This window comes from Schistocerca gregaria, chromosome 3 (assembly GCF_023897955.1).
Source record: "Schistocerca gregaria isolate iqSchGreg1 chromosome 3, iqSchGreg1.2, whole genome shotgun sequence".
Taxonomy (NCBI): Eukaryota; Metazoa; Arthropoda; class Insecta; order Orthoptera; family Acrididae; genus Schistocerca; species Schistocerca gregaria.
Window position 1 is genome coordinate 137,615,671 of NC_064922.1, and position 12,733 is coordinate 137,628,403.

The following is a 12,733-nucleotide window of genomic DNA, read 5'->3' on the forward strand; positions in this document are numbered from 1 at the left end:
TTGAGCAGTTCCGCACTGCTCCCTAACGAAAAAGATATACGCGTAAGAAATATCAAACCAGTAAGGACTCTTAAAAAAGATGGAACGGTCGTCTGGAAACGGTCTACTAACGTCATTTCCGCATGTTCCTTCACCCCCTCCCCCTTCCCCCAACCAATCACAGATTCGCCTTTCGTACGAGTCGTTTTACGCGTTCGTCGCATTTCATTTCGGTTCTTAGTATTACCAGTAAATAATTATAAGATCCCACAAGTTCTACTAATCTTGTAATTGAATACTATCGGATATTTTCTCTTGACTGTCAGCTTAATCTCACATTTATACCCACTTAAAGAAAACGGCCTTTCGCTACACCAAGTGGAAATTCTGTGCAAGTCGTTCTGTAATTTGCTTACGATCATCTGTTGACAATTCACTTCTGCAGGTATCAGCATCTGCGTACAATCTCTAGTGTTTCTCATAAATAGTTCACCTTTATCTTGTGCCATCGCTCAATCTTTCATTTGTGTCCCCAGCTGCAAAGGACTTTTGTGGAGAAGGGGTGTCTTGATGGAGTGAGGTGGAAGTAAAGAGCAACCTTCTCGATATTCCAGCCTTTTCCACGGTGAACCAGACCGAACAAGTAACTACCGCACCTGAGTATTCTGGAGCTGGCTGCTCCATTGTCTTCTGCCACATCTTTCGCCATTCACCGAACATCACGCCGCGGAACGGGAAATCTGCTCTCCGCTGTTTGAAATTTCGGCCTGTAACTCGGCATATCCTGTTTATTTACACATTCTCTCGACTCGGCTCAGTTGCATAAAACAGACCCTCACGTGTTTCAGGCATACCGCCGAAACGCAGCAGACAGGGAATACAAATACGCCTTCTTTTATCACTCGACTTAAATCTGAGGAAAAGATTGACTCGATATATTCTGGAAGTTTATAGGGACAACGCGTATACAGGCGTGCGTCCGTCCGAAATGCCGCAGCGACGACTGATCGTTAAACTCTTCACATTCCATAACACATCTCTCGCTGGCGCTCGCCTCAGACGGAACACCTCTCACAAATCTTCCGCGCGATGCTGCGCTCTCTTTGATATAAGGGAACGTGTGAAACATGGATTAACTCTCACATTTGATTTAAAATGGCCTCTAGTCTGGATTAACAACACTCGGAACGTATAAGCGTACATTTTCTTAAACTTATGTCAAAGAGATAGCTTGAAGTATCGTTCCGTCTCAGTTGCACAGTTTTAATTAGATTACATGTTTCTCGCTTCCGGCGCCCAGGTTCCCGGCTTCGATTTCCGGCGGGGTCAGGGATTTTCGCTGCCTCGTGATGACTGGGTGTTGTGTGATGTCCTTAGGTTGGTTAGGTTTAAGTAGTTCTAAGTTCTAGGGGACTGATGACCATAGATGTTAAGTCCCATAGTGCTCAGAGCCATTTGAAAGGTGGCTACACTCAGTCACAACGCCAGAGATTGCGCCAAAGAGTATTATTCAGCCGTCTCCACTGGCAGTGCTTGTTGAGAAGTGCTGTGGGCAGTTGTAGTTCTGAGGTGGCCGTAGTTGCAGTACTAGTTGTGAGAATGTCTTGTGCAGTCGTTCTGTTGGGCAAGACACCATATGTTATTCGATTGGGGATGTTGTAATGATCAAAGTGTATTTTTCGTCAATATACACTCCTGGAAATGGAAAAAAGAACACATTGACACCGGTGTGTCAGACCCACCATACTTGCTCCGGACACTGCGAGAGGGCTGTACAAGCAATGATCACACGCACGGCACAGCGGACACACCAGGAACCGAGGTGTTGGCCGTCGAATGGCGCTAGCTGCGCAGCATTTGTGCACCGCCGCCGTCAGTGTCAGCCAGTTTGCCGTGGCATACTGAGCTCATCGCAGTCTTTAACACTGGTAGCATGCCGCGACAGCGTGGACGTGAACCGTATGTGCAGTTGACGGACTTTGAGCGAGGGCGTATAGTGGGCATGCGGGAGGCCGGGTGGACGTACCGCCGAATTGCTCAACACGTGGGGCGTGAGGTCTCCACAGTACATCGATGTTGTCGCCAGTGGTCGGCGGAAGGTGCACGTGCCGTCGACCTGGGACCGGACCGCAGCGACGCACCGATGCACGCCAAGACCGTAGGATCCTACGCAGTGCCGTAGGGGACCGCACCGCCACTTCCCAGCAGATTAGGGACACTGTTGCTCCTGGGGTATCGGCGAGGACCATTCGCAACCGTCTCCATGAAGCTGGGCTACAGTCCCGCACACCGTTAGGCCGTCTCCGCTCACGCCCCAACATAGTGCAGCCCGCCTCCAGTGGTGTCGCGACAGGCGTGAATGGAGGGACGAATGGAGACGTGTCGTCTTCAGCGATGAGAGTCGCTTCTGCCTTGGTACCAATGATGGTCGTATGCGTGTTTGGCGCCGTGCAGGTGAGCGCCACAATAAGGACTGCATACGACCGAGGCACACAGGGCCAACACCCGGCATCATGGTGTGGGGAGCGATCTCCTACACTGGCCGTACACCTCTGGTGATCGTCGAGGGGACACTGAATAGTGCACGGTACATCCAAACCGTCATCGAACCCATCGTTCTACCATTCCTAGACGGCAAGGGAACTTGCTGTTCCAACAGGACAATGCACGTCCGCATGTATCCCGTGCCACCCAACGTGCTCTAGGTGTAAGTCAACTACCCTGGCCAGCAAGATGTCCGGATCTGTCCCCCATTGAGCATGTTTGGGACTGGATGAAGCGTCGTCTCACGCGGTCTGCACGTCTAGCACGAACGCTGGTCCAACTGAGGCGCCAGGTGGAAATGGCATGGCAAGCCGTTCCACAGGACTACATCCAGCATCTCTACGATCGTCTCCATGGGAGAATAGCAGCGTGCATTGCTGCGAAAGGTGGATATACACTGTACTAGTGCCGACATTGTGCATGCTCTGTTGCCTGTGGCTATGTGCCTGTGGTTCTGTCAGTTTGATCATGTGATGTATCTGACCCCAGGAATGTGTCAATAAAGTTTCCACTTCCTGGGACAATGAATTCACGGTGTTCTTATTTCAATTTCCAGGAGTGTATATGAAGGTGAAGAATTTTTTTATTTTAGATGTCCTAAATAACAATGCCTCTTGGTGACAGGTTCAGTCAACAAAGCATCTGGCTCGTGTTCTTGTATTAGACTGTAATTCTGGTTTCTATACGCAGTCATAGTATTTCTGGTTTTTTAATTACTTCATTGTAAATGGCGTTTAAAGCATCTTGTCGTATTGAGGAAGAACCGTGCCAGATGTGTACGTTGAATCACACTTGCACACACAGAACAGTTACACTTGTGCTTTCTTGTTTCGTAGCTTTTATAGTTGCTGGGGACTTAATTAATTTATTGTGTTAACGGAAATTTCCTTTAATTCTTTGTTGTTATTCTATGCAGTCAGATTGCGTACTAATATTATTCAGGGCCAACCGGTTACGAGACTTCGTAACCGGACACACAGCTACTAAAACTAAAATTATTAGCATTTTATTTAATTAAGCCCCCATGCACATTTGAACCTTTTTTTTTTTTTGAATCAGTATTCTTCGCGTGTTATCATACTCTAAATATAGAAGTTAGAATTACAGTGATCTACATTTTTCGGTATTCTACATTAAACGAGATCACTATACCGACAAGTGCGCATCCGCTAGCTCAGTGGTCAGCGTGTTTTAGTGTCGTGCGAAGGACACTGGTTCGATTCTCGGGACTGCTAGGGAGTTTTCCAAGGTGGCAGGACTGGAACAGTATGCACCCAACATTCCGAAGCTAACTGAAGACTTCTTTGAATCAGAAACAGCGGTTCCGTCAGTCTGGAGATTGACAGTGACTGGGACAGCGGTGTGGCGAACCCGCGTCCCTCCAAACCGCATCCAAATGACGCCCTATGCGAGAGGATGACACGGCGGCCGGTCACCATCTCGTACTCTTAAGGCAATGTTGTCGCAGTTACCTTTTTAGTACACTGGCAATGCACACACATATCAATAAGTTAAGGAATTGTCAATTTCACCAAAAGACATAGCGCCACTGTTACACCGTGCGGAGCTCACAGTGGCGGCTCAGTAATGCGCAGAATCGTGGAACACATGTGGTACGCTAAAACGAGCAGGGTCGCACATACGCACAGGTTGTCTTGGCTGCAGCCCAGCGCTCACAGTTTAAATACACCATCTCCATTTTTCCTCAAATCTCTACGGCAAACAGTGACATACATTAATACACCAGCCGCTCATTAGCTGGCCCCTCACAGCCGAATTTCTGTGACGGGCCAGTTCCGTGGATATCAGTGACGGATCTGGCCCAGCGACCTGAGGTCTCGCCGTTTCCCACTAACGTGCCATTCCCGCCCGTCCGGTCTAGCACTCCGACCTGCCCGCAGGCCGGATCCGTTCGCGTGCGGGGGAAAATCGGCGGGTTTTCGTGATTTATCCGCGAACCCAGGACTGCCGTGCATTCACGACAGGCAGGAGGATACACACGACGGATTTCGAGTTTCGACTGTGCCTCACCACAAGTACGTTGTCCTGTGCTACCTTCTACAGGCATTTTATTTATTGCTGTATATTGTTACACACTATATCTTCTAGAGAAAGTATGGACCATGTTATGAAGAAAATTGTGGCAGTCGCTGGCTGTTTGAACCTTTCTCAAGTATAGTAACTAAATTCCTGCAAAATATTAGACATAATACACTTATGGGTAATAACCTACAACAACGAACATAGTACGACAAATATTTTATTGACGCTTATTTTACTGCTGCCTTACACAATTCATCCTCCCCCCCCCTCCCCTCCCCTCGTCCATTTCACGTATCTTTTAAGAGATCTGCACTACTGGCTATTAAAATTCCTACACCAAGAAGAAATGCAGATGATATACGGGTATTCATTGGACAAATATATTATACTAGAACTGACATGTGATTTCATTTTCACGATTTTGGGTGCATAGATCCTGAGAAATCAGTACCCAGAACAACCACCTCGGGCCGTAATAACGGCCTTGATACGCCTGGGCACTGAGTCAAACAGAGCTTGGATGGCGTGTACAGGTACAGCTGCCCATGCAGCTTCAACACGGTACCACAGATCATCAAGAGTAGTGACTGGCGTATTGTGACGAGCCAGTTGCTCGGCCACCATTGACAAGACGTTTTCAATTGGTGTGAGATCTGGAGAATGTGCTGGCCAGGGCAGCAGTCGAACATTTTCTTTATCCGGAAAGGCCCGTACAGGACCTGCAGCATGGGGTCGTGCATTATCCTGCTGAAATGTAGGGTTTCGCAGGGATCGAAATCTCAAATGTAACGTCACTGTTCAAAGTGCCGTCAATGGGAACAAGAGGTGAGCGAGACGTGTAACCAATGACACCCCATACCATCACGCCGGATGACACGCCAGTATGGCGATGACGAATACACGCTTCCAATGTGCGTTCACCGCGACGTCGCCAAACACGGATGCGACCATCATGATGCTGTAAACAGAACCTGGATTCATCCGAAAAAATGACGTTTTGCCATTCGTGCACCCAGGTTCGTCGTTGAGTACACTATCGTAGGCGTTCCTGTCTGTGATGCAGCATCAAGTGTAACCGCAGCCATGATCTCCGAGCTGATAGCCCATGCTGCTGGAAAAGTCGTTGAACTGTTCGTGCATATGCTTGTTGTCTTGCAAACGTCCCCATCTGTTGATTCAGGGATCGAGGCGTAACAGCCATGCAGGTAAGATGCCTGTCATATCGACTGCTAGTGGTGCGAGGCCGTTGGGATCCAGCACGGCGTTCCTTATTACGCTCCTGAACCCACCGATTCCATATTCTGCTAACAGTCACAGGATCTCGACCAACGCGAGCAGCAATGTCGCGATACGATATACCGCATTCGCGATAGGCTACAATCCGTCTTTTATCAAAGTCGGAAACGTGATGGTATGCATTTCTCCTCCTTACACGAAGCATCACAACAACATTTTACCAGGCAACGCTGGTCAACTGCTGTGTGTGATGTGAAATCGGTTGGAAACTTTCCTCATGTCAGCATGTTGTATGTGTCACCACCGGCGCCAACCTTGTGTGAATGCTCTGAAAAGCCAATGATTTGCATATCACAGCATCTTCTTCCTGTCGGTTAAATTTCGCGTCTGTAGCACGTCATTTTCGTGATGTAGTAATTTTAATGGGCAGTTATGTACCTCTTTATGAGACTATTTCAGAAATTATTGAAAGCATTTCACATCTCCCTTTGCAACTACGAGAAAATGTGTATTTTTGTCACCAAATGCATTTCGTTTTATTGAAATAAAGTATCATCAGTGGTCTGCAATGAAACAATCTGGCTTGCTTTCTACATCAAAAAACATTTCGTTACAGAGGATGCTAATGTTATTTACGATATACTATGTCGATTTTCGCCAACGCCACGAAACGGTGACTGCTTGTTGTTTTTGAAGTATTCCCTCGTTCGGTTATATTGTTAGTTTTTATAACACTTTGGCCTACAGTTGGAAACTGTCTAGAAATGTCTCAACAATATTTTTTAAATTCTTGTTTGTGTAACGTTCATGTGTCAATTGCCGAAAACAAATATTTCACGGTACAGTTGTGCACTTTTTCAATGTGCTCATTTTTACTGTACTTGTAGCAGCTAAAATTTGGTGTAACCTGAAAATTACGCATTCGTCAGTGGTGAATTTCGAGAATCACCTACATTTCCCTTGTTTCCACATTAAAATTTGCTTCTTTTGTCAGAATAAAGCGTTTACACACTGTCATCTCGCTAACATGCTAATGGAGTCGTAAATGCGACAGAACCCTGAAACAGTGGTTTTTTAAACGGGGAACTGAAGGCAAATCACACCAGAAGCTTATGAAAAAGCACATTTTCGGTATAAATATAAACGCATAATTTCTTCATTTACCTTGTTGCGAACTCACACAAATCGTCATTTCCACTAGCTACCGATGCCTCTTAAAAAATTACATCATTCCGTTGCAAAAGTCTGCAGTTACTCATATATCAGGATAGATAACAAAGCTCTGCTTGACTACCATATGGTAAAATATCCTTCTGTTTGTGCGCTGCCATTTGCCAAAGTCTCGTTTCGATATCTCAAACCGTTTCTGAGATATCAGGAGTGTTGTATTTCGTTTATTGCTGGCGTGCCGATCGCAAATGAGTGTGATGCATAGCATTACTTTTCTCGAGATCGGTGATAGATAGAAACCTCCTCCCAACTCTAAAGAAAAATTCAGTATGTTAGCTAAACTTCATATGCAGCAAAATATTGTATAAACGTACCATACACAAAATCATAGCGGCCCCTATTTTTCTTTTCGAATTTTACGCTGTATTTCTTATATGCGAAATATCACAATAACTGTGTCTCCTAGCGAAATGAGGGGCACTATATTATGAAGCTGGCATATAAAGCCACAGCTGACGTAAAAACCTACTTTTTACCGAATAGTTTCTTTAAAATTACTTGAGAAATATTGCATGTATCCGGCGCGATTCTGCACGCGTAGCGCGTCAAACACCGCCTCGGTGAATACTGACCTGTTTTGCGTGTTTGTTGGAACAGTAGCTTTCACCGGTGAACCGTTGCGCATGATGAAGGTCAAACTAAGCGCAGCACTAGCTTCCCGCCGTAGCGCGTGAGCGCTCCTAGCGGTTTCTTGTTTGCACGCCGTATCGGACCTCCAGCCAAGCGCACACGTGGGCTCTGCACAGCGAAGTGTCCCCCTCTGCCAACAGGCGGCACCACTAGCAAATTCAGTCACTCCCCTACTATCTGCAGCTCTGCACAGTGGAAAACACAAACACACCAGAAACGCACTGACGTTTTGATAAAATTTCCGAAGCAAGCGTGAATGAGCGTGTTGCTCACAAGCATACGCCGTGAAAAACATGAATCTGCAGGTCTCCTCTCGCTTGAAGATATGTGTGAAGAACAGATATCAACCCATGACCAGTAAGTAACAAACTGATCCTTCGCGTTCATACAGGACATGATGATTGGGTTTAATAGCATGCTATGCATGACACCTGCATCCACTTGTTACGACACTGCAGGCAAAACCTCTCTGATCCTGCAGCGAGGGATCCGCAAATATCACACAATATCATTTACAATACTGATGGGCTACAGTGCGATTTTCCAATATCAGTGATTTCTGTGAATGCTACTTTCCAGTATCTGTTATTCTTAACTGTGAATTGTCGCAGTTAAGGAACGAAGGTCGTGTATCCCTCCACCACTGCGATTTCTGCGACTTATATACCGTATGAAAAAGTTACATCTGCCCACACAGAAAATTGTAACTCAACAAATCTGTCATTGGTAAGTAAGTTTTACGTTTGTTCTTCCGTTGGCTTTAATTATGTATTAGAGAAACAATTGTGAAAATATTAATAGTGTAATTAATGTGTAAGTAGACATACAGTAGCACAATAGTTCGTGTTTAGAAAATGAATTCTAACATATTGTTATGTTAACAGGTACCCGAACTACAATTCAGTCACTCAGTAAATTGATAACTCAAAATATCATCGTCAACAGATCTGGAAAAATTGCCACTGCGTCTTTAGACCGTTTTCGTCAGACGAGAGGTTAGTTCCTAAGTGTTTCGATGGACTTAATTACTTCAGTGAGATCGTTCTTGCAAATGTGAAATATACCCCATTGACTGGCTTTCATTACAACAAATATTAGCAATCTACTCTGTCAATTATATTGCTTGTAATTAGTGACAGCAAAAATTGTTTAATAATCCTTGTGATTTTGCAGACACAGTTCTGACTCTTGATTACTGGTTGCTGTACGTATCTATCCACATCAAGGCTGTTGAGAGAGACTCGTGAAGATTCAAGACGGCTCTTAGAGGATTTGCAGTTTAAAAGTGACATAATTGTGAAATAAGTGTGGAGCTGAGTGATTAAACTGTGTTTTATTGAAGTTGTTATGCGATTTTAAAGGAATAATAAATGTTAAATACAGTGAGTGAATAATGAAAATCTCATTTTACACATGTTTAAGCCATCCTATACCCGTAATTTTCCGCCACTTATTTACTGGTAAACACTAGTTGGAGAGTGACACGCCGCCCCCACCCCTTCTCCACAATCTTGGTGTGACACTGACCTGTAACATAGCTCAAAGTCTACAATATGCATTTTGAGGCTGTTGATATGAAAGTGGGAAGTACACATCTTCCAGTTAAATAAGGAATAGCTTAAGTGCAGTACTTGAAAGTAACACAGGAAAAGCTTACTTATGTAGGTGGTAGTAGTGTAGGCAAAAAGTTCGTGTGTGTGTAGTTGCCATGTAGAACACCAGGTGTAAAACTTTTATCCCGAGTCTTGAACTGTGTCGGAATAAAAGTGAGGCATTCATATGACTCAATAATGCTGTTTTCATTTCACTACACTTATACAGATATCTGAGTTCTGCTGTGTTAACATTGCAAAGTCCTGTAGGCATGTGGAGTATTAACCAAAACTGTCATATTGGAAGCAGAATCAAACACATTTGTTACGTTACTTGATATTTTCAAGAGAAAAAGGCAATGTTGCTTCTTATTAATATAATACATTTAGAGTCACAGCAGTATTTGACCAACCATAACTGATGCTGAATGTGCATGTCGTCATATAATATGAAGGGCTTATTTCAATAGTGGTACAAGTCCATTACCTCCACTTTTCTGTCTATAATGCTTCTGAAATTAATGATCCAAACAAACATAAATAAAGGTTATCTCTAGCAAGAAGCCATACGCTTGAATATTTCTGGTATCTCAATTGCAGATATTTCAGCACTCATTTAATTTTGCGAATCTGTATCTCAAAATGAACAAAAATGGACTTGTACCACTATTGAAATAATCCCTTCATATGCACACACAGCACATCGACCTCTTGAGGCACAAGGCTCTCATAATGAAGTACGTACGTCGGTCAACAGATGGCACTAGGAAAAGTATGTTAACTGCGCTTTTTAGTTGCTACTTGCGACTCTTAGTTGCGATTTGTCACAGAAATCGCAGTTTGACTCGGTAGCGAATAGCGTAGTATGAACTTTGCTCAAGAGATGGCAGTGCTAACTGCGCTTTTTAGTTGCTACTTGCGACTCTTAGTTGCGACTTGTCACGGAAATCGCAGTTAGATTCGATAGCGTGTCGTAGAGATGAGCGTAGTACGAACTTTAGCCAACAGATGGCATTGTTAACTGCGCTTTTTAGTTGCTACTTGCGACTTCTAGCCGCGACTTGTCACTGAAATCGCAGAAAGGAGTATGGAATTCGGCAAACAGATGGCTCACGGTGTTGAATGTGAAATGCTACTTGGGACTGCTAACTGTGACTGAAATCGCAGCTAGATTTTATCAAGTTGTTATTGTGATATCTGTGACTTCTCAATCACTGTGATTTCTAACAGATAACGCGATTATCTGCCCACCACTAATTTACACTCTCCCAAAATTAACCTATCAGCTAGTCTTGCACCTAATAGTTCGCGAACTAGATCGCTCTTTTAATTCGTTAGCTCCCATCTCGATTTCCCAAAAGACAGTTCGCTCGCTTTGCTACTGCTACTGTACACGCTCTTTTATTCCTTATGCTAGTCTTTTAAATAATGATCAGTGTTGCCAATGTCTGTATTATTACAGTTTTATGTCGAGTAATTAGACTTCGAAAGGACAAATAAACCAGTTATGTACACAAATGGGGTAGTCAACTACTTTACTTTACATACAGTGCACTTGTTGTATTTTAATTTTAAAATATATTTATTTATTAGTTCATTTTAGAAATATTACTCACAGAATATGCTAAATGCGTTTTTTTGTGAACAAAAATACACTTTCATAAGTAATCGACTTTTTTTTAAAGTTTTGGAAATAACCAACAAAAAATATTTCTGCTTTAGGTACAGGTTAAGTACTATATGGCACAAATAATAATACCTTTACCATTAACAGAAGAAACACTAACACTTATAATTTGTTACCAAACAATTAGACATAGAAAAAATAACTATGATCCCTTGGTGAGATCGTATTCTAAAGCATACTTTTTGTGCTTTGCATTATCATTCTTTAAATAATCAGTCTTCTAATTTTCAAGTAAAATATTACAAAAATTTACATATTATTATGTAAAAACATTAACTTGGAAACTTTGTTCGTTGATAACAGTATTGTTCGTTCATTAAGCAATTGTCCCGTCGCCGAAAAAACGCGTTCGCAGGCCACTGATGTCACTACTATGCAAAATCTCTTAAACACACATGCATATACATGAGATATAACTGACGACGCTCGTGCCACCACTCAAGCGGATCTTTGTTTCGATCTAAATACTCTTCATTGAGGCATTTATCGAGTTCGAGAATACCAGCAGCAAGTTAGTTATCTGGTCTAGTGATTTTTCTTATTTCTTGGTCATACTCGTCCCATATAGTCTTTTTTATTTTCATTACCGCTGTTACTAGAACAATACGCCGAAGGGTCGCTAGCAGCAGGATCGGCCACTAAAATATCTCGACTCTCCCTCTGAAGTGACTGCACTCTGCCGACTTTATTTTCGAGGCGTTGTATTGCAACTCCACAAGCTTTTCGATTTCTAAATTCTCTCTGTCTAAATCGGGGGTCCAGAATAGTACACTCAGCGTATAGAATGTTATTCTCTGAATCTTTAAAACGGTCTTCCATGCCTTTCTTGAACACTGATTGCACATTGACAATTTTTTTATTGTTAGACGGATGCTTCTGCAGAAAACTGTTGAGCAGGTTACAAAACACAATAACTTTTGACAAAGTCACATTTCTTTCGGTACTTATTTCTACCGTAATTTCATAGAATGGACTAATTAAGGGCAAAACTCCTTCTATTATTTGCCAGTCACCTTCTTTTATTGTTAGGCCAGAGTGCAGAAGTGCTAACGTAGCAATCACTGCATCCTTGAATATTTGCTGAAGCATGTCAGAAGTAGAATTCCAGCGTGTCTGGAAGTCCTGTTTGAGCTTGAGGACAGGTAGATTCATTTGCTGTTGTGTAGCAATTTTGTCCTTGTGTACTTCGATGCGCCAAAACGTTAGATATTTCTTTAGTAGCTTCTTTAGGTTTAGAGAGTGGGCGAAAATGAGACTGATCGCCACTCACCAAGTCTGACAGAAGATAAGATATCTGCAGCATTATCGCTAACAATAGCAGCAACTTTGTGGGAAATATGCCAGTTTGTCATAAAATCTTTCATGAAATTGCTCAAGTTTTGGCTGGCATGCCGCTCTTTATAATTAATACAACCAAGTACTGCTGACTAAAGTTTAGTCTCTTCATCTACATAGTGGGTTACAATGGTTACATAGCTTTCATTATTCCTCGACGTCCAACCATCAGTACTGAGAGATAACGCAGATACAGCTTGCACCTTCTTATGTACTTCATCCATTGTGTCATTGTGAACCCCTGATATTAAATTTTGCCGGCTGTTGTGACCGACCGGTTCTAGGCGCTTCAGTCTGGAACCGCGCGACCGCTACGGTCGCAGGTTCGAATCCTGCCTCGGGCATGGATGAGTGTGATGTCCATAGGTTAGTTAGACTTAAGCAGTTCTAAGTTCTAGGGGACTGATGACCTCAGATGTTAAGTCCCATAGTACTCAGAGCCATTTGAACCATTTAT

The 12,733-nt window shown here is 43.4% G+C and overlaps 1 protein-coding gene and 1 long non-coding RNA gene across 2 annotated transcripts in view; one reads left to right on the forward strand and one right to left on the reverse strand.

The window, feature by feature from the left end:
* Positions 1-12,733, reverse strand: part of LOC126355338 (coiled-coil and C2 domain-containing protein 2A) — a 536,251-nt gene that overhangs the window by 358,704 nt on the left and 164,814 nt on the right. The gene's annotated exons all lie outside the window — the stretch shown is intronic.
* LOC126355339 (uncharacterized) lies at positions 7,831-9,050 on the forward strand. The gene is made up of 3 exons (XR_007565497.1): positions 7,831-8,388; positions 8,547-8,657; positions 8,836-9,050. It is a non-coding gene; the product is annotated as an uncharacterized LOC126355339 (long non-coding RNA).